The sequence below is a fragment of the Heloderma suspectum genome, chromosome 4 (assembly GCF_057233095.1).
Source record: "Heloderma suspectum isolate Gila_16-S chromosome 4, 16-S_ref, whole genome shotgun sequence".
NCBI lineage: Eukaryota > Metazoa > Chordata > Lepidosauria > Squamata > Helodermatidae > Heloderma > Heloderma suspectum.
The window spans coordinates 210439265-210464408 of record NC_139461.1 but is presented as its reverse complement, the minus strand read 5'-3'; the positions used below and the strand labels follow the sequence as shown (position 1 = coordinate 210464408).

General features: G+C 40.7%; 1 protein-coding gene across 8 annotated transcripts in view; it reads right to left on the bottom strand.

Annotated features, from left to right (window-relative positions):
- ZZZ3 (zinc finger ZZ-type containing 3) overlaps positions 1–25132 on the bottom strand; it is an 83960-nt gene extending 58828 nt beyond the window's left edge. For 4 of the 8 annotated variants that reach the window (XM_084852150.1, XM_084852152.1, XM_084852154.1 and 1 more), the window contains exon 1: positions 24947–25132. The gene's annotated coding sequence lies outside the window, so the exon portion shown is untranslated. Of the gene's footprint in view, positions 1–24491; positions 24824–24946 lie in introns of those variants that run through there. The other 4 variants (XM_084852151.1, XM_084852153.1, XM_084852155.1 and 1 more) reach the window with 1 other exon arrangement.
- Between the last annotated feature and the right edge of the window lie 12 nt (positions 25133–25144).

Genomic DNA, 25144 nt, shown 5'->3' with positions numbered 1-25144 from the left:
TTAACAAAGAAACTCTCCCAAAGAGACAACAGAATATTGCGAAGGGTGGTGGTCGTCAGTTTACTGTACATATAGGATGGTACAGCCTTGAATGTCTTCACTCTTTCCTACTTGCAAATGGTGCAGAATAATAAGTATATTTAAGAAATTCATTTAAGTTGAATTTTTAAATGTTTTCTTAAATTTATACTCTCTTTAAAAATAACCACGTTTAAGAGAATTTAACAAAAACATGTTATGGAATACATTTCTAATTCACTTAAAATGAAATCATGACCACTATCAGATTCCAATGATTAAAGGCTTCCTCTATATGTAAAAAGCTGCCATAAGGAAAACATCTGACCTTTAAGCATTATAAAAGACACAAGTAATGTATTGTAGTGTTACTATCAAGGTGATGATATAATGTACATCACTAGGATCATCCATGGAATTCATATTGTACTATTTTATTTCTTCCAACTACCTGAGCTCTATCTGCAAGACATTCAGTTCTCAAATTATGAATATTTATGCCTACCTACAGAGCACATATATTTACTTTCCATCTCAATAATAAACACTATTTTGCCCACTAACTACCCGCTCCTACTTATGAAGCTTATGGAGCTTCAAAACATCTGGAAATCTACCTTCTGCCCATTCCTCCTTGCATTATACTTCTGCCTGCTCTTCGGCTGAGTAGACTAGAAGCAAAGCTGCACCAAGGCACACTGAGCAGCTTGTATACCATAGTGTACACTAAAACAGCATTCTCTCATACATTTTATTTATTTATTTTTATTTCTATACTGCCCAATAGCCAAAGCTCCCTCAATACACACTTGACTTCTGGCACATTTGGCAAACAAAAGTAAAAATTCAGTATAATTCTATGTTAATAAGACTAAGGAAAACACCTAACATCCATACATAAATGTGTATATTGAAGGTTATGACACAGCGACAGCAGGCCACAGAGACTCGGATTGCACGACACAGCCAATTCCTGAATTGTTTAACCCAAGAACTGGCAGGGGCCTCCTGCCCGCTTGCCAGTTTCGCTTACATTTAACAACCTGCCCCATTCCTGGTTTGTTTTGTGACGTGCAAACCCTGAAACTATGGGTTGTTTGGGGGTTAAACAACCCTGAGTTAACACAACGAACTCTGGGTTGTTTAAGCCCTAAACAACTCAAGAGTTTCTGGGTTCACATGTCACAAAACACCACATTCCTGGGTTAAGTGGGAGCGGGTAAGCAGGTGGGAACCAGCATACTCCTTCACTTCAGCGTGCTCACAAACAACCCATGGATAATGAACTATGGGTTGTTTGATTGTGTGAACTGGGTCACCATGATGTCAGTTTTCTGGAAAAATTTAAATTAAAAAATGGCTTCAGAAAATTTTCTGGAATTTTTCCAATGCAAATTAGACTAATTATCCTCATTTAAAAAGGTAAAAGGTAAAGGTGTCCCCAACCAGTCGTGTCCGACTCTAGGGTACGGTGCTCAGCCCCGTTTCTAAGCCAAAGAGCCAGCGCTGTCCGAAGACACTTCCGTGGTCATGTGGCCGGCATGACTGAACACCAAGGTGCACGGAACGCTGTTACCTTTCCCGCCGAGGCGGTACCTATTTATCTACTTGCAATTTCTTGCTTTCGAACTGCTTGGTTGGCAGAAGCTGGGACTGAAGACAGGAGCTCACTCCATCACGCAGCACTCGGGTCTCGAACTGCTGACCTGCCGACCTTCCAGTCTGCAGTTCAGCGTCTTAACCACTAAGCCACCATGGCCCCTCAATTATCCTCATTTACATAGGGTAATTTGCATTGGAAAACTTTCCAGTGCCCTAGAGAATGAGCAAATTTAGCATGTTTATTTTACTTGTATTTAGTAAACGAAACTAAAAAAAGTACCCCATATTACGCTTTTGGCCCAATACACCACAAGTATTTGACCTGAAACACTTGACGGGAAAAATTAAAGCACACTTTATGTGGTTTAAATATATTAAGTAGACATTTTTGTTGGAATTCTTGTGAAAAACTGAAGACTTTTTACTGCCTTTGGGCAGAATTCAACTGTGTCATTCTGCTAGCATTGTGCCAGCTGCTGGACCAGTAATCCTTCCCTAATAGGGGTAGGATGATTGAAATCTTTCAACACCTGGAAGCTCTCCTTCACTAATGTTATATGGTATGAACTATGTGCAAGAGGAGAATCCAACTAAAGTTACATTTGCACAATGGAGTTTAGTTGGAGTTTGCAGAATAGCACTACTGGATACTGCCCACTGTATGTTATCTTGCCACAGCCACCAGATGTGATGTAACCTGTGGGTTATCCCAACTACGTTTGTTTTAAAAAAATAACTTTGAGGCTTGGGTCTATGGAACTCACTGCCACAATTTTTAATAAAGTTCCCAATTAGACATCACCGTTAGAGAATGCTGCCTCACCCTATAAAATCTTTAACCACTGCCTCACCCTATAAAATCTTTAACCACTGCCACCAAAATAAACCATCTATACCTAAAAGAAACTCACTAGGCTGGTTCCTGTGGTGTAGACACGGTACCGGCCCCAACACTAGAGACGTTTCAAAATGAACAAAAATTAAGACAATTATTAAGGAGAATTTTCTGAAAAGGTAACAAAATGTCACCCTTCAAATAGTTGAACTGAGGTTGCTGAAAAGTTCTTAACTAAAATATGGCTGCTTACCATTCCTAATAGATAAGAGTCTTCCCCAACAAAATAAGCTCTCTTTATTTTATTTATTTATTTCTATACCGCCCAATAGCCGAAGCTCTCTAGCTTTTACTTCAGAATAGATTTCCCTAAATTCTACCCCAACAAATACCTCACAAGGAACAGATGCTACCTCCAGCTCTTTCTGCTTCTTCTGGCTTCTAGAATAATCAATTGTTTCCAGGACTGCTAATTGAAGTTCCTAAAATGTATTATGTATAATGTGGTTTACCCATAAAATCATAATCTTGGTATATTCAGTTTAAACATTTACTCAGACAATTACAAATGTACTAGTTTACTTTTAAATGCTTTTATTTTATGAGAAAACCAAACTATACATAACCTATGTTATGTTCCTAAAGTAACAAAGTGACTTTAGTTCTGTTAGGACTACTCCCCCAAAAAGTACTGCATATTTTTCTATTTCCCCCCAAATATGCGAGTTTCCCCTTGCCCCCCACAAAAAACAAAGGCATTTTCCCCTCCATGTTTCAAAATTTCTGAAAAATATATGTCTCTGTAAGTAATATAGGTATTATTGAGTTAATAATAGGTATATTTGGATGACCTCAGCTGGTTAAGTGCTTATACAGAGACTACCTAACATAATCTAAATATCTTTGCATGGGAACCAGCTAAGGATAAGTAGTTAAGCCCCACACATTTCAAAGGAAGAGATTTAAGCATATACTTAAGTCTCCCATAGAAATGGAAGAGGATTAAAAATAACTTGGGGTGGATCAAATCAGATTGTTTAACATCCATCCTATTCGCTGAATTGGCAAACTTAACCAGTAAACTTGACCAGCAATTGGTAATCTTCCAGGGCTTGCTCTCAAGGTCTCTGAAAATTTCAACCCTGTATAAACTTAAAACTGCATAGGGTACTGAAAACCTGATGTCAGGATTTTTTTTTTCTCATCATGTAGACACAATGACCATGTTAATAAGATGTCTGCAAGCAGGAACAGGCTGCAATGAACCCTGAGCACAGCCAGCAGCAGGAGTTCAGAGAATTTTGCCTCCACTTTTAGTTAACCAGAGCTTCTTGTGTGTCATTCAAACCAGGAATTGTGGTTAACAATACCTACAGTAAGTTTAAACAAGCCAGCTTCAGATACCATGGTTTGATGTTGTCTTGCTTTAAACTAACTATAGATGATGTTAACCAGAGTTTGTTGCTCCAGATGACATGACAAACTGAGGTTAAGGTAAAGTGAAAGCTTCTGAACTCCTTCTTCTAGCAGCATGGGAGGAGAGGAGGAAGTATGCAAGCCTAGGCTCACTATGGTTGCTCACACTAGGCTCATTCCTGCTCATGTGTGTTCCACTAAACTATGATTTAACATGATGTGAGAATGCAGCCAATGAAAACACACGTAATTCCACAGACATAAAGTGTTGATTCTTCAACAATGTTTTTAGCATCTATAGTTAAATAAAAATATTCTCTGAATATGAAACTTCAGTATGTGCCTAGAAATTTAAAACAGAAGATCTATAAATACTAATAGAAAATTCTCACTAACATTAAACCAGTGCACAATTTTAAGGACATTTTGGTAATATGAAAGCGGCTACTTTATGTGGTGGTAAGAGAACCAAACTAACATCCCATTAGGATTGTTGTACCATCTTCTAAAGTTTAAACTAATTAAACCACATAAAGGTAACTATAAGCTTTTTCACAACTTTAAGTATTCAGAACATACTAACAATTCTGCCATGCTCTTCCAAATGTATTTTATAGAACTTTTGTTGTAAAGTGGATTTATGGAGAAAATACAATCACTTAGTAATTAAGCATTGGGTTCTGAACTATATTCATGTCAGCTCTTCAGAGTATCATTTTACACTTGATTGAAGTGCTCCCCAAAGTGTGTCACATAAAATCCTAGAAGGAAAACCCCCCAAGAACACTAACACCGCTATGGGCAGAATCCAATTGGAGCGCTGGGCGTGTACCTTGGCGGTGTGTGCACAGCCCCTATCTCTGTATCCAATGTTTGGAGCTCAACTGGGCTGCCTAGTTTTGCTGCCAAAATAAGCACAAAAAAACAAAATATGAGTACTAGATTAGAAGCACTGATATTCATACTGAGCCTGATGACACTTATTGTGTTTTCTTTTTGTATAGTTCTTGGTAAGTTTTTATTTTGCTTTTTAAACGAACCACCACACTTCATACCAGAAAAACTCCTTTCAGGTTTTCTAAGGATTCCGGTACATTGCACTCTAAATCCCCATGAGGATGGCATTCTCTACTATGAACACTGAAGCTTGAAAATTTTAATTAGAGCACATTGCCTCCCCAAAACAGGGACTGAACACTGGTGGCAGCATATGCTTTTACACATATAAATACAAGCACGATAAAAACAGACAGTATTTACACTTGCCTTGCAAATTGTTATTTGAATAAAGTCAACCTTGTGCCCCAGTGTCATTCTCATGGACAGATGTGTAGCCAAGTGGAAATTACAAAGGTGTCTCAAATCATTTAAAACTGATTGCAGGATTTTACATTTATACCATTTAAGAAAATTACCTTAGACTTTGTTGGTATGCCTGCAATGTTTAAACTGACACATTATGTTTCCTCAATTGTAATTAGAGAGTACGCTTTTCCACTTAGCCAGTGACAAGTAAATTTTCTTTTACTACAGGATAAAAACACAACATTAACTCAAGTACTACTTCAATTCTACAAATTCAGCCATAATCTGTAATTTTCAGTTAAGTACTGAAATCATATATTAGGAAGGACAACTTCCCAGTAGAGCAATTATCTAGACACAATAGGGGTTGTTGGGTTTTTTTTTGTTAAAATTACCCACTTTTGTAATTAGCACCTCTTAACCAAAACAGATCATTCCAAAACCAAAATCATTTATTGGGATGTATGCATAATTAGGGATGTGAGGACCCAGAAAAAACCCAGAAAAACTCTGGAAAAAAAAAACCATTTTATTTTCCCAAGGACCATTTTTGTTTTTCCCCCCAAAATTTGAAAAATTGAACAGCTTTGGATTTTGAAATATTTTATTTTAGAATAAATAAAATATTTAAGATAAAATGTTTATATATTGTTACCCAGCCTCTTCCCCCACCCCCCTCCCGGCCACCAAATGATTTCTCAGAACTATTTAATAAGACTTTTATAGAAAAACTAGAGTTGTAAAATTTCTGGAAATAATGAAACAATGGGGGGAAATGTTTTTTAATCCTCTCTATAAGGTTGTCTGCATAGTTATTTCTTCCATTCCTTATTAAAAGTATTGCTCTAATGAATCTTTTACCATTAGACATTTAGGGATGCTCCAAGTCATGCTCAGTTTCCCATCATGTGAGTAGAGTCATCATATGATAATACAGAAGAAAATTTACATTGTTGACAGTTTGGGCTTTTGTTCTATAGAGTTCTGTGTTTCTGGGCTTGTTCTGGTTAGATGTTGTAGTAGTCAATTAATGCAGTTCTCATCTAAAACCCACATGTGAAACACTGTAGGTTATCCCGCGACTGCCTCCAGATGCAACGGAACAGGATGTGGGTTATTCCACCTATGTTTCTTTCCTTTTTTTAAATTAACTTTGAGGCTTGAGTCTATAGAATTCACTGCCACAATTTTTAATAAAGTTCTCAATTAGACTTTAAAACTAAGCATGCTACATCAGCTATAAAACCTTTTAACTGCTACTACTAGAATAAACTTTCTACCTAAAAGAAACTCAGAAGCCTGGTTTCTATGGCATAGGCTTGGGAATGATACCACCACTAGAGACAACCTTACAAAATAAACAAAAAATAAGATTTCTGTTAATGAACAAAAGTGAATAAAATGTCACTCTTCAAATAAGAGGTTGAGATTGCTTAAAAGTTCTTAAATTGAATATAGTTGTTTACCATTCTTAAGCTGAGTCTTTCCCAGCTAAATAAAATCTCAACATCTTTTCCTTCAGATCAGATTTCCCTAAACTTCACCTCACAAACAGGAACAGATTTAGGAATTTCCCTAAACATCCTTAAAAACAGGAACAGATGCCGTTTACCAGTCCTCTTCTGCCTCAAGTTCTTCCTGCTTCTTCTGGCTTCTATGGTGATTTAGAGGTTCCAGTAACTACTTGCTGAAGTTCCCTCTGGTCAGACATAAAATAGGAACCTAAAATATGTAATGTATTTGGTTTTCTCATAGAATTACATTTTTATAGTAAATTTAAAAGTATAGTTTATTCAGACAATTACCAATTTACTGAGTTTACTTTGAACTCTTTTTTAATTTTAATGATAATTTATGAGAAACCCAAGTTATACATAATGGGCAGGTTCGCACATCACTTTAAGCCATGGTGGTTTATAAGCTACTCTCAGTAGCTTATAAACCATCCCCCACATGATCATACAAATAAGCTACTGTGCATAGCTTATTTTCCCCACACTCACCCCTCCTCCCTCTACAGTCCTCCTGCTCAGCCAGGATGCCTTGGTTTGTGCTGGATACCATTCCCTGCCCTCATGCTGCAGCTACATCATGTTCCTCTCTGAGCAGCCCAAAGGAGCGAAAACCCCATTTGCACCAAAAAGGGGGTGGTGGCAATAAACCCTTGAAAGTTTGCAGGACTGAGACTAAAGGCCATACACAGTTTCCCCTAGTAGGGATGCACTGGATGCACCATCAAAACCCTGTGCAATTACACACAGAAAAGCAAAAACCCTGTGTATACCAAAAAGGGGTGGCAGCAATAAACCTTTGGAAGTTTGCAGGATTGGGACAAAAATTCATACACAGCTTCCCCTAGTAGGGAGGCACCTAATGCTCCATCAAAATCATGCATCCTTTTCCCTACCTTTGGTTTCCCCCACTGGCAGTAGCATGCTTTTGACACGTTTCTTTTCCCACTGTGTACTATGCCGCTGTAGCCTTATTTCACAGTAGCGCAAACTTGCAATTGTGCACTTGAGATATAGGATAATTAGCGCTATATGATGCTGCTCCTTATCTTTAGTTTCCATTATGTTGCAGTAGCGGTTTGGTGTTTCAGGGGTGGTTCAGAGCTTCCTTCATTGGCTATCTGTACCTGGCTGCTAGGCAGATCTCAGAAACAGAAATCTGCTGGCCAGAGCAGAGCAGCAGCATCGGTTTTGACCACTCTTGCCAAGTGACCTTGTAGGTGATCTTTAAACAATTTTTTAAGCCACTGTGGAGCACCAGATGACATAAGCCACGATGATTTAAATAAACCTCATTGAAGACCATGGCTTATCAGAGTGGCTTATGTTGGCTTAAGAAGCCACCCTGGCAGGGGAAAACTGCTCACAGGCAACACAATAAACCATGGTGGTTTCTAAGCTACTGTGAGTAGCTTCTTAACCACCCAGTCAATCAATATATTTTATGTTCCTAAAGCAGACTTCCCCAACCTGATGCCCTCCAGATGTTTAGGACTAGAACACCCAGCATTCCTGACCATTGGCCATGCTGTCTGAGGATAATGGGAGCTAAAGTCCAAAAAATCTGGAGGGCACCAGGTTGGGGAAGGCTGTCCTAAAGCAATGAAGTGACTTTAGTTCTGTAAAGAGCACTAAACGCCCCCACCCCCTCTATTGCTTATTTTTGTTTTCCCCCAAAATTTCCATTTTTTCCATGGTTTCAACTTTTCTGGAAATTTTATATCTGTGTATAGTACATGATGAAGAGCAACATTAACTCCATTGCGTGTGAACTCATGATATTATATACTATCTAATTTTTTAAAATACAAATATAGCACCTTTCTTTTCTCAAGAAAAACACAAGGAAGTTCATGTTAATGCCATTAAAAGTTACAATTCAAATCCACGTAAGAAACAAGCAGCTTCTTCTCTGAAGAAAAATGAACAGCTAGCTTCCCTGTTACATATTCCAATATTTTTTGGTCATTTAAGGTTAAAAGGGCACATCTCCAGGAGTTTTAATTACTTTATTGGGGTTTGGCTGAGCGGGAGGGGGAGAATGGACAAGAAGGGGCTTCACTCCAACTGCAGATTTAACATCAAGTGATGCTTTCATCGTTCTCTCTTTGGACAAGGAAACCCATCACACTAGACTATGATCTTTAAAGCTACTGTAGTTATACAAAAAAGTCCTGGTGTCACACACTCCTCCCTCCCTCCCATGTGACCAGGAAGAAAAACAAACTAGAATTCAGTTTCACTTCAGTAGATGCCTGGGTTATTTTATTTAAAATATTGCTGCCTTTCGGTGGAAGCCCTCCCAAGGCATCTTATAATACATAAAAACAGTTAAAATATTAAAAGTGATGAAAACATAAAAACAATAAAAACAACAATAAAAGCCAACAATAAAACCAGCAACAATGTTAACAGCAGTAACAGCAACAATAGCAGTCATACCAAGAGAAGGCTTGTCATTATGTGCAAACCAGGAATCATGGTTTAACATAATCAATTGCAAAACAAGTTGACAACAAATTCCAGGATGTTTTGTTGGCTTGTTTAACAAACTAGAGTTTCTTTTCTGTCCCCTACTAAAAAAGATTGTTTAAGTTCAGCTTATAAAAGAAAATAATCAGCTTGACCAGACATTTAGTGTTTCCATGCTTGTCTTCTCGAATCTGGCCGCTGTTTGGGTCCAAACTTCAGTCTCTTCATTCTCTGTATCCGAAGAGTGATCCTGCTGGCCCAGTAAAACTCCCTAAGAGGGGTAGGAAGATTCAAATCTTTCAACAGCTGGAAGCTCTCCTTCACTGCAACAGGTGAAAAGGGAACCCCCAGGTATATTTAATTCCTGCTTCCATCAAAATAGCAGTTGCCCCTTTTGGTTTGGTCCTGCACGGCGGGGTTTCTGCTCACAGATCTTGAAACGCTTGGCTTCCTGGTTGTTCAGCTCTATACCATCACAAGATAAGTCTAATAAAGTTTATTTAGTCTTGGTAACTACAAAGCAAGCAATGGTACCACTCTGTTGTTGTCCACTGTGCTCTCTGAAAACACGTAGTCTTTCAATAAATAGCACTTAAGGAGGAAGATCTGGATGTATTGTGGCTAGCCATTCTTGCAGAAACCCCGGAGTGTCAGATCTGTCTACGTGGTTTGGAAACCCTAAAAAAAACAGGTATTAGTCCTGCAACCAAGATTTTCCAACTCATTTATTTTGGCATGCAGTTCTTCCTTCCTCTTAGAAAGTATCTTGATGTGTTTCTGCACATTGGTGGCTGTTTCCTAGGGCTTCATTGGCAGTTTTCTTTACTCCTGTCATATGTTCTCCTATTTCCTCCAGTGTTTTCTTAATGGACATTAAATGGGCTATAAATTCTTCTCTTCGTGGTCGTAACTGGCTCAGAATTTTAGCAGTAAGATCTGGAGATATACTCTGGGGTATAGTAAATGAGAAACCATCTCCTGCTCTGGAGGTCACCTTGTGTACCTGGGGCCTAAATAGTTCTGTGCATCCTGCAGGACTTTTAAGATAGTTTGTGACTGTCCCAAGCCCACCTCGGGATGCCCTACACATACAGGCACCTGATCTGATTATCCGAAGTGCCTGATGGCTTAATAGCTATTGGATCCACCAGTGTGAGTCAAGTTCTATGCCTTCATTTTTAGGTGGTGAGGTCATAGTCCCCCCCCCCCAACCTAGCGTTTACTTTAATCCACAAATCCTGGTTCACATGTTAATGACAAGCCAGGAATCTGCGAAAGCAAAAATGAGTTCTGGCTTATTCCTACTTCTAGTCACTTTGGAAGAAGAGATGGTAAGGGAACACTTTTCTACTAATGCATGGAGTGCAAAATTATGGTGTAGCATTACGTGCTAACACATGACCAGACGGTTCTGCACAAAGTGAGGGGCAAGTCTTACAAAACTGAGGACTAGGATGAGATTCATCTGCATTATTTTGTGGAAGTAGCGTCTGGACTTCCAACGGGAACTGCAGAGCAATTAAGGATATGTACATTCAACATAAAGAGATTATATATGGGCTACGCAATTAGACACACTGGGCAACAGGGTTTTCTGGAAAATTTTGAATTGGAAAAATTTCCAGCACAAATAAGATTAATTTGCATAGTGTAAATTGCATAGGAACATTTTCAAATGCCCTAGAGAGATCTAATTTAGCACATTTATTTTACTTGTATTAGCAAATAACAAGGGTAAAAAAGTACCCCATGTCAATTTTTTGTCCAAAAAACCACAAGCATTTGACTCAAAATATTGGAAGAACAACACTAAAGCACACTTAATGTGATTTAGGGAGCAATCCTACATGGAGAGACAGCTGCCTCTGAACTCAAGGGCAACCTCCTATCCAATGTACAGTGGGAGGAGCCTGGAGGGGATCCTCTCCTCTGAGCTCCAGTTGCCCCGCATTTGCAGCAAAACGGACGATTTCGGCTGTCTGGCCGCAGGACCTCAGAGCGCAGGGTGGGAAGGCCGGACGACGCATAGAAACGAACTCCCCGCCCCTGGGAACACCTCCTTTTGCCCCGCTCCGTGCTGCTCATCCAAGCGCAGAGCCCAGGGACGATCCGCACTGCCTACGAGGCAGAGGGGGAAGGGCGAGGAGGTGGTTCATTGGGAACCAACCTTGGAGCATAGGTTCCAAGGTCAGTTGCCGGAAACTGACCAATCCTATGGCCATCTAGCTGCTGTCTAACAGCTTTAGGATTGTGCCCTTAAATGTTATTTTATGTAGATATATTTATTGGAATACTTATAAAAATTTAAAGACAATAGCGTGTGCTTCCCCTACATTGTTTAAATTTAACCCAAAAAAAGCAAAGGTCTTGAAACATGTTGACACTAACTGCAGCAAAAACCAAACACCTGCGCATGATATGCTGACAACAACTCAATTGTTTCAGCAGAGTTCAACTCTCTTCAACTAAGGTTGCTGGAGCACTTTCAGTTTCACTGTCACTACTTATTAGTTCCATTTCACTATGAGACATACATGTATTTCAGTGATATATGTATGTATGTATTCTCTCACATACTTGCTAGGGATAATTACCTAAAAAACATTAATTACAACTTGGAAACTGCTAAAACATCCCTAATATTCTATCTGCAATTGGGAGACGTTCATTTTTACTAATGAACTTATGAAATGGAAATTTTTCCATGAGAAAATAAAACACTGGAAGAATTTTCTCCCCACATCACTGTTAAGCAATGGATATGCCTCCTCTCACCTAAGGGACTAGGAAAAATGTATCTGAATTTAATTCACTTTACTAACTCTCAAGTCAAGAGTGTAGCTTAACTAACTTGCAAATTGTACACATATTTTCTTCTGTTTGTTAAACTTGCTTGATTTCAGCATTTCCAATTCAATTGTTACATACATATAGCAATTAAAACAGGACTAATGTTCTGGCTCACCACTATGAATACTGCTTCTTTTGAAATATTTTGAGGACAATAGAACTATGGCGAGATTACAAATAAAAAATAGAAAAAAATTAACATGGCTCAATTACAACAAACTACTCTGAATCTACAACTAGGAAAAAACAGCTGTTGTGACAAATGCAGTGTGAAGAGGTACATACTGCATATCTTTGCATGATCCAGGATCCTTCCAAGGGCCTGGTTGCCCAATGTCAGCAGGGGAGGGGACCACAGGTTTTGTCCTTCTCCTAGCAATGTTTCCAGGTGTAGCACTTAGTTTCCAGGGAAACCATTCATTTATATGGAAGACACCTGGGGACATCACTTGGGAGGCAAATAACCCTACTCCCTGCCTCTGGTGATTCCCAACGCTTCAGAATTAAGTCTGCTCTTATCTGCATAGCACCCTCTTGTGATCCCCACCTTGGGTTCTGTTTCATGGACACTACAGAGTGTGGCCAAATACTGAGAACTATAATAACAAAAAACATAATTGACTGGAATTCTTAGAAGCCTGTGTTTTTTTTTCTTTAACTTATTGTTTCTGTTATCTCAGTATGACTGCTATGGAGAGAGGCAAAAGTTCCAGGAATGCTGAAGCCATGGGGAAAAAAACCTGCTTTTTTCAAGGGGCTTTTTGGAACAAGATGGAAATTTTTGGAAAATTGAAAAATATGCAGTACTTAATTTTTAGTGCTGAACGACTGAACAACAACAACAACAGATCAGAAGTCACTTTGTTGCTTTAGGACAGCCTTCCCCAACCTGGTGCCTTCCAGATGTTTTTGACATCAGCTCCCATTAGTCCTAGGCGGTATGGCCAATGGTCAGGAATGCTGTGAGTTTTAGTCCAAAAGACCTGGAGGGCACCATGTTAGGGAAGGCAGCTTTAGGAACATAAAATATATTATGTATAACTTGGTTTGCTCATAAAATTATCATTAAAATTAAAAGCGTTTAAAAGTAAACTCAGTAAATTTGTAATTATTGTTGGAATAAACTATACTTCTAAATTTAATATACAAAACATGATCTTTTTATGAGAACCCAGTTATACATAAAATATTTTAGGTTCCTAGTTTATGTCTGACCAGAGGAAACTTCAGCAAGTAGTCCCTGAAACATATGAATCACCACAGAAGCCAGAAGCAGCAGGAAGAACTTGAGCCAAAGCAAGTAAGGAAGTTCCTAAACCTGCTCCTGCTTCTGGCATGGAGTTTAAGGAAATCTGGTTTGAAGCAAAAGGGACTGAAATGTTATGTAGCTGGGAAAGACTCTCTCACCTATAAGGAATGGTAAGCAACCACATTTAAGAACCTCTAAGCAATCTGAACCTATTATCTGATGAGTGACATTTTATTCTTGTTTGTAAATCCTTTCCATTAATGAACATCTTATTTTTTTGGTCATTTTGAAATGTTGTCTCTAGTGATGGTGACAATCTCTTACATTAACCATAGGGACGAGGCTACTTAATTTATTTTAGATAGAGGGGGTTTATTCTAGTGTTAGCAGTGAAATGATTTTATAGCTGAGGCAGCATTCCATAGTGGTGAGGTCTAATTGAAAATTTTATTCAAAACAGTAGCAGTGAATTTTATAGACTCAAGCTTCAAAGTTAATTTTAAAAAAGAAACATTGGGGGGATAACCCATGTGCTGTTCCGTTGCACCTGGTGGCAATGGTAGGATAACCTACAGCCTTTTTTTCACAGGTGGATTTGAAATTCGAACTATATTGACAGCTACGGCATCTAACCAGAACAAGCCCACTACGGAACAAAACCCAAACTGTCAAGAATGTACATTTTCTTCCATATTATGATACGGTGACTCTACTTACATGTTGGGAAACTGAACATGCCAGAAACCTGATAATTACATTTTTATATCAAGTCAAATAAGGAAACAGTATGTGAATGATCAATGAGAGTTCTGGCTTAGGACTAACAGGAATGGCCACTACATCCTCTAGATGTAATCCAAGGATCACATCCATCAATCCACTCAGCTACTATAAAAGCTAACAGTAATGAAGTCATAGGTGCAGAGCACATGATTATGCATGGCATGAAGTCATGACGAGGCAGAGCAACGACTGGAATACCTGAACAATCCCCCCCAAATACAGATTGGCAATAGTCCACTGCAGTTATACAATGCACATAAGATAGCAATACAGTAATGTTTATATCAAACACATATACTCATTGCTTCATTTTCTTACAAGTGAAACTGAATAAAATATTTTACTACTCTTTGATTGTTAATTCTCCAGAATGAGTGGGGATTACAAAAAACCATAATAATAGAAGCCCAGCTAGAACGTATACTGCAGATCAGGAAAGGTACCGCTAAGTCACCAGTATTGTTCATAAGCAACGTCAAAGAAGTTTTAGAGAAAAGAAGACTTTCTTCAAAAAATGGAAATCTTATCCAAATGAGAACAAAAAGGAACACAAATTCGCACAAAAATAATGGAAGCATTCAAAAGAACATATTTTAAGGAGCAGCTCACTAATACACAAGAATAAAAAGTTAATTAAATAAATCAAAAGCAAGGAAATAGCTGGGTAGGGGTGATGGTTAGACCACTGAATGACATTGAAGTTGAAGGCGTGCTAAATAAGGAGATTGCAGCGAAGCTGAATGAGTTCTTTGAATCTCTCTTCACTGCAGAAGATGTAGGGCATTTTCTGACATTTTCAGGAAAGACGTCTGAGGAACTAGGACAAATAGTGGTGACAAGAGATGAAGTTCTAGACCTTACTCCCAAAATGAAAACAAACAAACCATCAGGTCCAAGTAGTATCCATCCAGGAGTTCTTAAATGAACTGAAATATGAAAATGCTCTTCTCACAAAAATATGCAACATATCCCTAAGTTCAACCTATCTACCAGATAACTCAAAAGTAGCCAATGTAATGCCAATTCTTTAAAAATGGTTGGGGAGGGGAGAACCCAGGAAATTACAAGCTGGTTAGCTTAACATCTTTTCCACATAAACTGGCTATTAAAGATAAAATTACTATGCACATAGAAGAACAAGACTCGCTGAAGAAGAATCAACATGGCTTTTGCCAAGTAAGTCTTTACTCACTAACCTTTCAGAGTTCTTTGGGTGAAAAACACATGGATAGGGGTGACCTAATAAACACTGTTTATTTGGACTTTTAAAAGCTTTTGACAAAGTCCATCAGCAAAGATTCCTGAGCAAACCTAGTAGTCATGGGATAACTGTTTAAGAACAGGAAGCCAAAAAATAGGAATATATGAACAGTTCTCACAAGGGAGGGATGTAAACAGTGGGATCCTCCAAGGATCTATATAGGAAAAAGAACTTGTTAACTTGCTGAGAAATGATCAGGAGTTCATTGTGAGCAGTGAGATGGCCAGGTCTGCCTATGACACCAACTCTTTTGTTGTTGTTGTTCAGTCATGTCCGACTCTTCGTGACCCCATGGACCATAGCACGCCAGGCCTTCCTGTCCTGCGCTCTCTCCCGGAGCGTGCTCAAGTCCATATTATTGCATCGGTGATGCTATCTAGCCATCTCATCCTCTGCCGTCCCCTTCTCCTTTTGCCTTCAGTCTTTCCCAGCATCAGGGTCTTTTCCAGAGAGTTTTCTCTTCACATTAGGTGGCCAAAATATTTGAGCTTCAGCTTCAGTATCTGTCCTTCCAATGAGCAGTCAGGGTTGATTTCCTTTAGGATGGACTGATTTGACCTCCTGGCAGTCCAGGGGACTCGTAAGAGTCTTCTCCAGCACCACAGTTCGAAAGCATTGATTCTTCAGCGCTCAGCCTTCCTTATAGTCCAGCTCTCACACCCATATGTTGCTACTGGGAACACCATAGCTTTGATTATACGAACCTTTGTCGGCAAGGTGATGTCTCTGCTTCTTACTATGCTGTCTAGGTTTGCCATAGCTTTCCTCCCAATGAGCAAGCGTCTTTTAATTTCATGGCTACAGTTACCGTCTGTGGTGATCTTGGAGCCCAAGAAAATATGGCTAAATCTCTCTGAACTGGGGAAATGGGCATTAAAATGGAAAATGCGATTTAATGTCAGTAAGTGATGCATGTTGGGGCAAAAAACCTACTTTAGATATACACTAATGGGGTAGGTGTTGATGATAACTGACCAAGGAAGGGATCTTGAGGTTGTGGTGGATAGTTCAATGAAAACATCAGTCACCTTCTAGAAAGGAATTGAAAATAAAACTGCCAATATCATAATGCCTTTACAGAATTCTATGGAATATAGACATGTACATCATTCAATAACAGTAAGAACCAGACATGGAACAACCGAGTGGTTCAAAATTGGGAAAGGAGTACGACAAGGCTGCATATTGTCACCCTACTTATTTAACTTATATGCAGAGTACATCATGAGAAACGCCGGGTTGGATGAATCACAGGTTGGAATTAAGATTGCCGGGAGAATTATCAACAACCTCCGATATGCAGACGATACCACCCTAATGGCAGAAAAAAGAGGATCTCAACAGCCTCTTGTTGAGGGTGAAAGAGGAGAGTGCAAAAGCTGGTTTGAAACTCAACATTAAAAAAACGAAGATCATGGCATCTGGCCCCATCACTTCCTGGCATATAGAAGGGGAAGAAATGGAAGCAGTGACAGATTTTACTTTCTTGGGCTCCAAGATCACCGCAGATGGTGACTGTAGCCATGAAATTAAAAGACGCTTGCTCCTTGGGAGGAAAGCTATGGCAAACCTAGACAGCATAGTCAGAAGCAGAGACATCACCTTGCCGACAAAGGTCCGTCTAATCAAAGCTATGGTTTTCCCAGTAGTAATGTATGGCTGTGAGAGCTGGACTATAAGGAAGGCTGAGCGCCAAAGAATTGATGCTTTCGAACTGTGGTGCTGGAGAAGACTCTTACGAGTCCCCTGGACTGCAAGGAGGTCAAATCAGTCCATCCTAAAGGAAATCAACCCTGAGTGCTCATTGGAAGGACACATACTGAAGCTAAAGCTCAAATATTTTGGCCACCTAATGCGAAGAGGAAACTCTCTGGAAAAGACCCTGATGCTGGGAAAGATTGAAGGCAAAAGGAGAAGGGGACAGCAGAAGATGAGATGGCGAGATAGCATCACCGATGCAATGAATATGAACTTGAGCACGCTCCGGGATAGAGCGCAGGACAGGAAGGCCTGGCGTGCTATGGTCCATGGGGTCACGAAGAGTCGGACATGACTGAACAACTGAACAACAACAACATCATTCAATATTAAACAGTGATCCAATACAAAGTTTATCTATATTATGACTTCCTCCCAAAAGGAGGCGACTATTGGGCACCTACAAACCATATAGATAAGAAAAGCATTAGGTGTATTACATCCCCAATAATTATGCGAAATAGACAATCCCTTATTAAACAGATGTCGTGGAGTCCAATAAACCTGAAACAAGATTTTTTGCTGAATAAGGCACAGCCTAAGATTCATACTGTCTATTTGACCTCCTTGTTGCTGTTTTAGTTAGTTCTGTTAGTTCATGCATCTTATTTTTTAATTTTTATTGTACTTCTATTGTATCTTACTACTTTTGTTAGCCACCTTGGAAACATAAATTTATGCTGAAGGTGGATGAGATAAATTATAAAAATTATAAAAAAAATTACATTATGATAGCAAAGATGGGAGTAAGGGCTAATTGGCTGCAGCCCTACTGGAGAAAAACACAGCTACCTATTCAGAAGTAAGCAAGCATTCCCTGCCCCCCATCTCATAAAGTTTCCATTCTCTTCCACCACCTCTGTTACTATGTCACATGGGACTGTAGGAGCTACTCTGCCTTGAGAGAGAACCAAATCAGATGAACAGAAAAGCTTATACTACTGAGCTTTGATGCAGAATGAAAGCATATTCATGGCCAGTCACCACAGTGGCACTGTTTACAAGTGACAAGGACATGGAACTCCGTTGGGCCCAACTGCAAAATCAAGCAACTCACTGTGGCTTAAGCCACAGTGGGCTGTGGTATGGGCAGGCAGCCATTTTGAATATTCAAGCTGCAACCCTAAAACAGCCCTGAACCCTATAACGGCCTATGGGTTCTGGGTCATTTGTTAACACCAACAACCCACTTTGCCCTGTATTTGGCTCCATCATCTTGCCCTCAATCCTAACCAGTTTCCCAGTCCCTGCAGATGACAAGCGACCCCAGAACATGGGGATGGTGTTCTCAGAGAGATGAGCACTGCTGGCTTTGCGCCACACATAGAGTTTTGCAGTAAGGCCCAAAAGTTCCATTTTGGTCTCATCAGACCAGAGAACCTTTTCCCACAAGTTTGCTGTGTCTCCCACATGCCTTTTGGCAAAATACAAACAGGTTTTGATATGGGATTTTTTCAGCAATGGCTGTCTTCCCACCACTCTTCTATAAAGCCCAGCTTTGTGGAGCGCCTGGCTAGTAAGTTGTGCCATGGACTGTTTCTCCCATCTCAGCTGTGGATCTCTCTAACTCCTTCAGAGTTACCATTGGTTTCTTGGTTGCTTCTCTGACTAATGCCCTCCTTACCTGGTCAATACGTTTTGGTGGACGGCCTTCTCTAAGCAGATATGGTTGTGCCATATTCTTTCCATTGTGTAATAATGGATTTAATGGTACTCCGAGGTTATGTTCATAGTGTTTCCTTTGGGATATTTTTTTATAACCCAACTCTGATTGGTGCTTCTCTGGAACTTTATCCCAGACTTGTTTTGAGAGTTCCTTGGTCTTTGTGATGCTGTTTGTTTAGATATGCTCTCCAACAAACTCTGGGGCCTTTCAGGAACAGGTGTATTTAATGTGGGATCATGTGACACTTGAACTGCACACAGATGGACTCCATTCAACTAATTATGTGACTTCTGAAGGCAGTTGGTACACCAGAGCTTATTTAGGGGTGTCACAGCAAAGGGGGTAAATACTTAAATGCAATCCAGACTTTTCAGTTTTTATTTGTAAATCATTTTGTAAAATATGTAGACCCCGCCCCCCGACATTATGGTCTATTTTGTGTAGATCAGTGACATGAAATCCTAAATAAATCCATTTTCATTCCAGGTTGTAACACAACAAAATGTGGAAAAGTCAAAGGGGAGTGAATATTTATGCAAGGCACTAAATTATGCATTAAATTATGGCGAGTCATAGCTATTAATAGTAATCTCTCACCTCCCATCTCTCAGGATAAGCTTCAAAATGTGAAATAAGCCACAAAAGCTGTTGCTCCATTTTTCTAGATCAGAACAGCCACTTGCTTTTTACCCATATCTCAGCATATCCAACATTACCAACCCAAGTTCTGCTCCAGTTATGCTAACACAGGCAAGTGGCTCATCTTGGTGTGGGACGGCCAGTCTACCGCTGCTAGAATCAGTTTAGCCACTATATTAGTCCCCAAGATAATGATGAAACTTAATACAAGTTTGAAGAAAAATAATATTGGCTGCAGCCCTATTTACTGAACACTGTAAACATTTTTATTTGACTAGAAGAATAATTCCTTTGCAGCTTATGAAGTAGATCTTTTAAATTCTAACACATTTCAAAAGTGTGGGAGGAAAAGTTGAGAAAAGAAGCAAAGATTCTAAACTGACAACAATAATCAAGTTCTGACAAAGTAACGGGGCAAAAACATTTCAACCTATCAGAAGAATATGGGTTGATGATTTCGTGTTTTAAGACTAGCAAAGAGTACTTTTGTAAGCTGAGATCGTTTCTTTTAAAAATACTCTCATACATGCCAAAAGCAGTGAGAAAGCAAGATAGTATGTGCTAAATCAGAAATAAGATGTACAAGGTTATATTTATCATGGAATTTTCCCACAAATTCCAAGCCACTCTCACACATCTGAAGAATGATTTGTGTTTTTCAACAAACTGACACTTCCCAAAAATGCCAGGAACTGCCATGTAAAAATGGAATGTTATAAAAAATATATTTAGAACTAACTTATGTGGAAAACTATTCCTATACAAAAGTGAAAACCCTCTCTGACAGAATGTTTCTACGTAATAGAAATATTAAACATATTACATTCATGATGAGAACCTGCACACAAAACTAAAGAAACTATTTCTATTGCCTTTGTGAAACAAAATGTTTGTTACTGGATACAATTAACAAAGTACTAATTGGGAATTAAGCTTGGCCTGCAAAGCATGATAAAAGGTTTTTAGTATCGCCCTAGAAATTGCACAAATGGCAACGGAGAGAAACATTAAAGCATGACAGAATCATGACTTAGTGGCCCCTCACCTGCAGCAACCATTTCACAAGGTTTAGGTTATGTTAAATATGCATGATTAAAACAGGCAAGCATACACAGGGAGCTGACTCTTTTATATGGAGTCAGACCACTGGTCCATCTTGTCCAATATGGTCAACACTGATTGGGAGGAGCTCTGCAGGGTTTCAGCCAGGAGTTTTTCTATCCCTACTTGGAGATGCCAGGGAACCTGGGACCTTCCGCATGCAAATATTGTGATCTACCATGGAGCCACAGTTCCTCCCCTATGACAATCCAGATGCCCACCCAGCTTGTTCAAGGCAGATTAAAAACAAACTTATTTTGTGATCAAAACAGGATCCCAACAGAAGTAGGTGCTCTCTTCTCTCAAAGGAGAAGTGGATCACACATCAGAGTAGCCGTCTTACATGCTTAACTTGTAGACCCCACTATTCTAAAGGGAAACTTTACTCTTCACTTTTCCATATGACAGATTTTGTTTTTAAAGCTGGTATATAATCCCCATCACATTGCATATCATAAACACAGTCCAGGAGAATACCCAAAGTTCTCATTGACACCTTTGGAGATATTTTAATATCAACTTCCTGAATATCATTACTTGAGACTCTGGGAAGCAGAGTCTGTTTTTTTCTTTAAAAACTTTTTCTTTAAAGTTAACCTGCAGTCCTAAGGACACCTACTTAGGAGTACATTGCACTAAATTCAATGAGAGTTAGTCCTCAGTAAACATGCACAGAGGATCAAGCTGTAGAAAAGTAACTGAGAGAAAAGAATTTGCCCAATCTTAGAATTTGTTGCACCAGCAAATAACTACTCAGGATGGAGCACGGCAATTGCTTTATCAGCACATCACAAAGCATGACTTTAAAACTGTGCTGTAAGAACAGTACATTGGCCTCATTGGTAAACACCAATGAAAATATTTTATTAAAAGCAACTTTTATTTCAAATACTATAATCAGAATAGCTCAACAATATACACTGGAACTAATGTTATCCAGCACCATTTACGCATAACACACATTTTTAAAAGTCTTAAATATAAATGAAGGTATATATATTTTTTCTCCATACAAACTGCACAGAACTACAAACTGCTTCTTTTCTGAAGTGCAAAGAGAGACAAAGTAAAAAAAATCCCTAAAGGGAATTTAGCCTCCCCAACTGCAATCAAATCAGTATTCACATTAGTAAACTTGGATTATAAAAGCACATGTAGGCTTTTATTTTATGCATCCATGTAAAAGCAAAATAGGAAAAAGGGTGATCTGGAAAAGCAAGGGGAGGAAGTGCTTATCTTTGCCCTCAAATTCTCCCTCCTGTCCAGCCAGGTCCAGATAGGCTCTGGAACTCATGGTGGTTATTGATGGAACTGTAAGTGACAGAGGGAGCAATCCTATGGGGATAGGTGACCGCCTATCCAATGCAAGGTAGGTGGAGTGCATAGGGGATCTTCACCTCCATGCTCTGGCTGCCCTGCATTTGCGGCTAGATGGCCAATTTCAACTGTCCAGCCACAGTGCTTCGGAGCGGGTCAAGGGCCAGCTGGACGATGCACAGGAAGCATCATACTGGCCCTTCCAAGGTCGCCTCCCCACAAACGCCACCTTTCCTCCCACTCCACGCTGCTCTTGTGAGTGTGGAGCCCAGGACAATCTGCACCACCTATGAGGCAGCAGGGGAGGGGGCAGGGAGGCAGTTCCCAAAAACCGATTAATCCTATGGCCGTCCAATCGCTGTCTAGTGGCCATAGAACCGCGCCTTTACCTACACACCAATTTTGTGTGACACCTCTTAAGAACTCTGCTAGCTTTCAGAACCCTGTAGCATCACCAGGCATTCAATTATATTTTAAAATATAAAAATGGTCTCTTTCTTGTACAATTGCACCACCAACTTTTAGAATACTGGCAACTGCTTCCATAATGTTTAATCGAACTAGAATTGCTCATATTGTTCTACTCATCAGTAGCAGAAGCAGAAAAGTTAATGTTTAAATCCTATGCAGATTTATCCGGGAGTAAGCCGCATTGAAATCAGTGGTGCTTACTTCTGTGTTGACACAGATAGGATTGTGCTGTAAAGGCACAACCCTATGCATGTGTAGATAGAAAAAAGTCCGACAACTGACAGCATTCCCCAGCCACCAAAGGACTTTTTTCTGTCTAAACATGCATAGGATTGCACCTTAAGTGTACTTTTTCAGAAAGTTACCTTAACAGGAAAAAACATCATTTGTAAATTGAACAATCAAATCTGAGTTACTGAAATCCAATCCTTGAAAGACCTCATTTATAACTAATATCCAATATGTATAACAGCTAAGATTATTGAAATATACGTTAGCTTTTAAGGAGCCACAAGTCTCTTAGCTGTTTCAGGGAGCAATCCTACGGCCGCTAGTCAGCAGCTAGATGGCCACTGGATACATTGGTTTCCGGGAACCGACCTCTGAGCCCACACTTCAAGGTCGGTTCCCTGAGAACCGACCTTCCACCCCTCCAGCGCTGCCTCGCAGGCAGCTCGGAACAGCCCCGTGCTTGGAAGGGGAGTGTGAAATGGTGAAAACGGGGCGTTCCAGGGCGCGGAAGGCGGAAATGCCAGTATGACACATCCAATGTGTCATCCAGCAGCTGCTTCCCCTGCTCCACCTTCCCGCGGCTAGAGAGCCGAAATCGGCTGTCTAGCCACAGATACAGGATAGCTGAAGCGTGGAGGAGACAATCCCCTTTGCGCTTCTCCTGCCCTGCACTGGATAGGCAGTCGCCTCCAAGTTCGGAGGCGGCCGCCTATCCTGGTAGGATTGCTCCCTCTGCTCCAAGAGAACACAGCTACCCTTCTGGAAATTGTAAAAGAAAACTCAGTATTTTGAGCTTCCTGCAATTGATTTATAAAGTTATGCCAGCAATGGTGTTTTTTTTTTAGTATTTCATGTCTGACAACTGGACTTACAAAATAAAATAAATCACAAGAAACACAGATACTGATAATACAGATGTGACAACAGTTCTTGCAGCAACAACAAAATGCTGAAATTTGCTTAGGAGTGGTGACAGAGGGAGCAAGGGCTGAGAAAATAGAAGAAAAATTCAAACAATCCAGCACAAACTATTTTACAGAGGAATGCTGCAGCACTATATACTATCCTTAGTTTTAGGTGCAAGGGAGCCTAAAACAAAGATCCACAAATTTATTACAGTACATGCTTCGCAGGCAGGATCTACTTAATCAGATACATGAAGAAGGCCAGAAAGATGACTACTGCAGGTAGCACTGCATACTACCTAATAAAACATACTGTGCAATTGTCAGCAAGTGGTACAAAATATGCTTTCAGCTACTGCTAACAATACTTGTATGTAAAACTAATGTATTCTGCTAGTATGGTTGTCTTAGCTTCTTCTGGACTCTAGAATCTAGAGGATCCTTGTGGATTAAAAAAAAAAAGTTTGAGAACCTGCGTTGTAACGTGCTACTTGCCAAACATATTATTAAGTGCTCTGCAGTACAACAGACTCATTAGGGCAGCACGCTGTAACTGTTGCAGGAGATTTATTTCCCTGGAATTTTTAAAATCTTGCTTTACAGGCTAAAATCGCCTCCCAGATGAATACAAGAGATATGGGACACTATAGGGTAATGAATTATGGGATGTGGGAAAGGACGGTGGGGGGCGGATTCCATGGTCCTGCCTAAATATTTTGCTGCATGGGTAGAGCTTTGTGGGAAGAGGTCACAGAACTGCTTTAAGGGCAGCGGCTCCACTTGGGAGAAACCTCAAGAGAATCCTGGGATATAAGGCCAATGGCCATTATGCTCCTAGCAGGACAGGGGGCGCCCTAAGACGCTGTGGCAGAATGTGATGGGGACGGGGGGACGCCGCGGAGTGGAGTTTTGATTGCAGGAAAGCGCGGGGGGGGGGAGCCCGACGACAGAAGCTCACAAACTCTTGGCAGGTTCAACTCCCCGCGATGCTCCGCCCCGCCCCTCGCGCGTCGACAGACTAAGAGGCTGGCCCTAAAGAGGCTCACCGCGCCGCCCCCTCGCCGCCTTCCCTCCTTCCCGGTTGCCCGTTACCATTATTACCCATCACTCTCAGCGCAGCGCCGCCATCCTGCCTCCGGGCAGCTCCCACGGGAACAAGGGCTGACCTCGCGAGAACTCCCACTCCAGCCCTCCTCCTCTTCCTGAGAACCAACATGGAGGAAGCGGCGCGCACGTGTCCGCGTGTCCCAGATACACAACAGCACCCGCAACCTTCCGTACGTGCTCGCCCGCGCACCGAGGGAAAGATGGTTAAAGGCTGGAGAAGGGGAAGGTGACGTCGCCGCGCATGCGCGCGCCCCCGTTTAGTTCAGCAGCTGGGATTCGAACAAGGCGCGCGAGCCTCCGCCCTCTGCTCCTCCCCCCCCGCCCTCTGCACGCGCAGGTCACATGGGGATATAATGCCTCCTCCTCTTCTCTTCCTCTCCCCCCCCGCACCATCCGGGTCCCTCTGCCTCATAGCCCCCCCACCCCAGCCCCAGGGAGGGAGGCCTGACCTGGTTGCTGAGAGACGGAAAACTCAGCTCGCTAGGGCCGAAGCAGTCGCGCCTTTCCCTTCGTTCGTTCTCAGAGCCAGCCGCGCCTCACGTCAGAGCCCGGACCCCGACCACAGCGCCCACTTGGCTCTCCTCAGCGCCGCGCGGCGGCGGCAGCTCCGCTTCCGCTTCCTCCCTCCTCCCCCCATATTCCCCGCG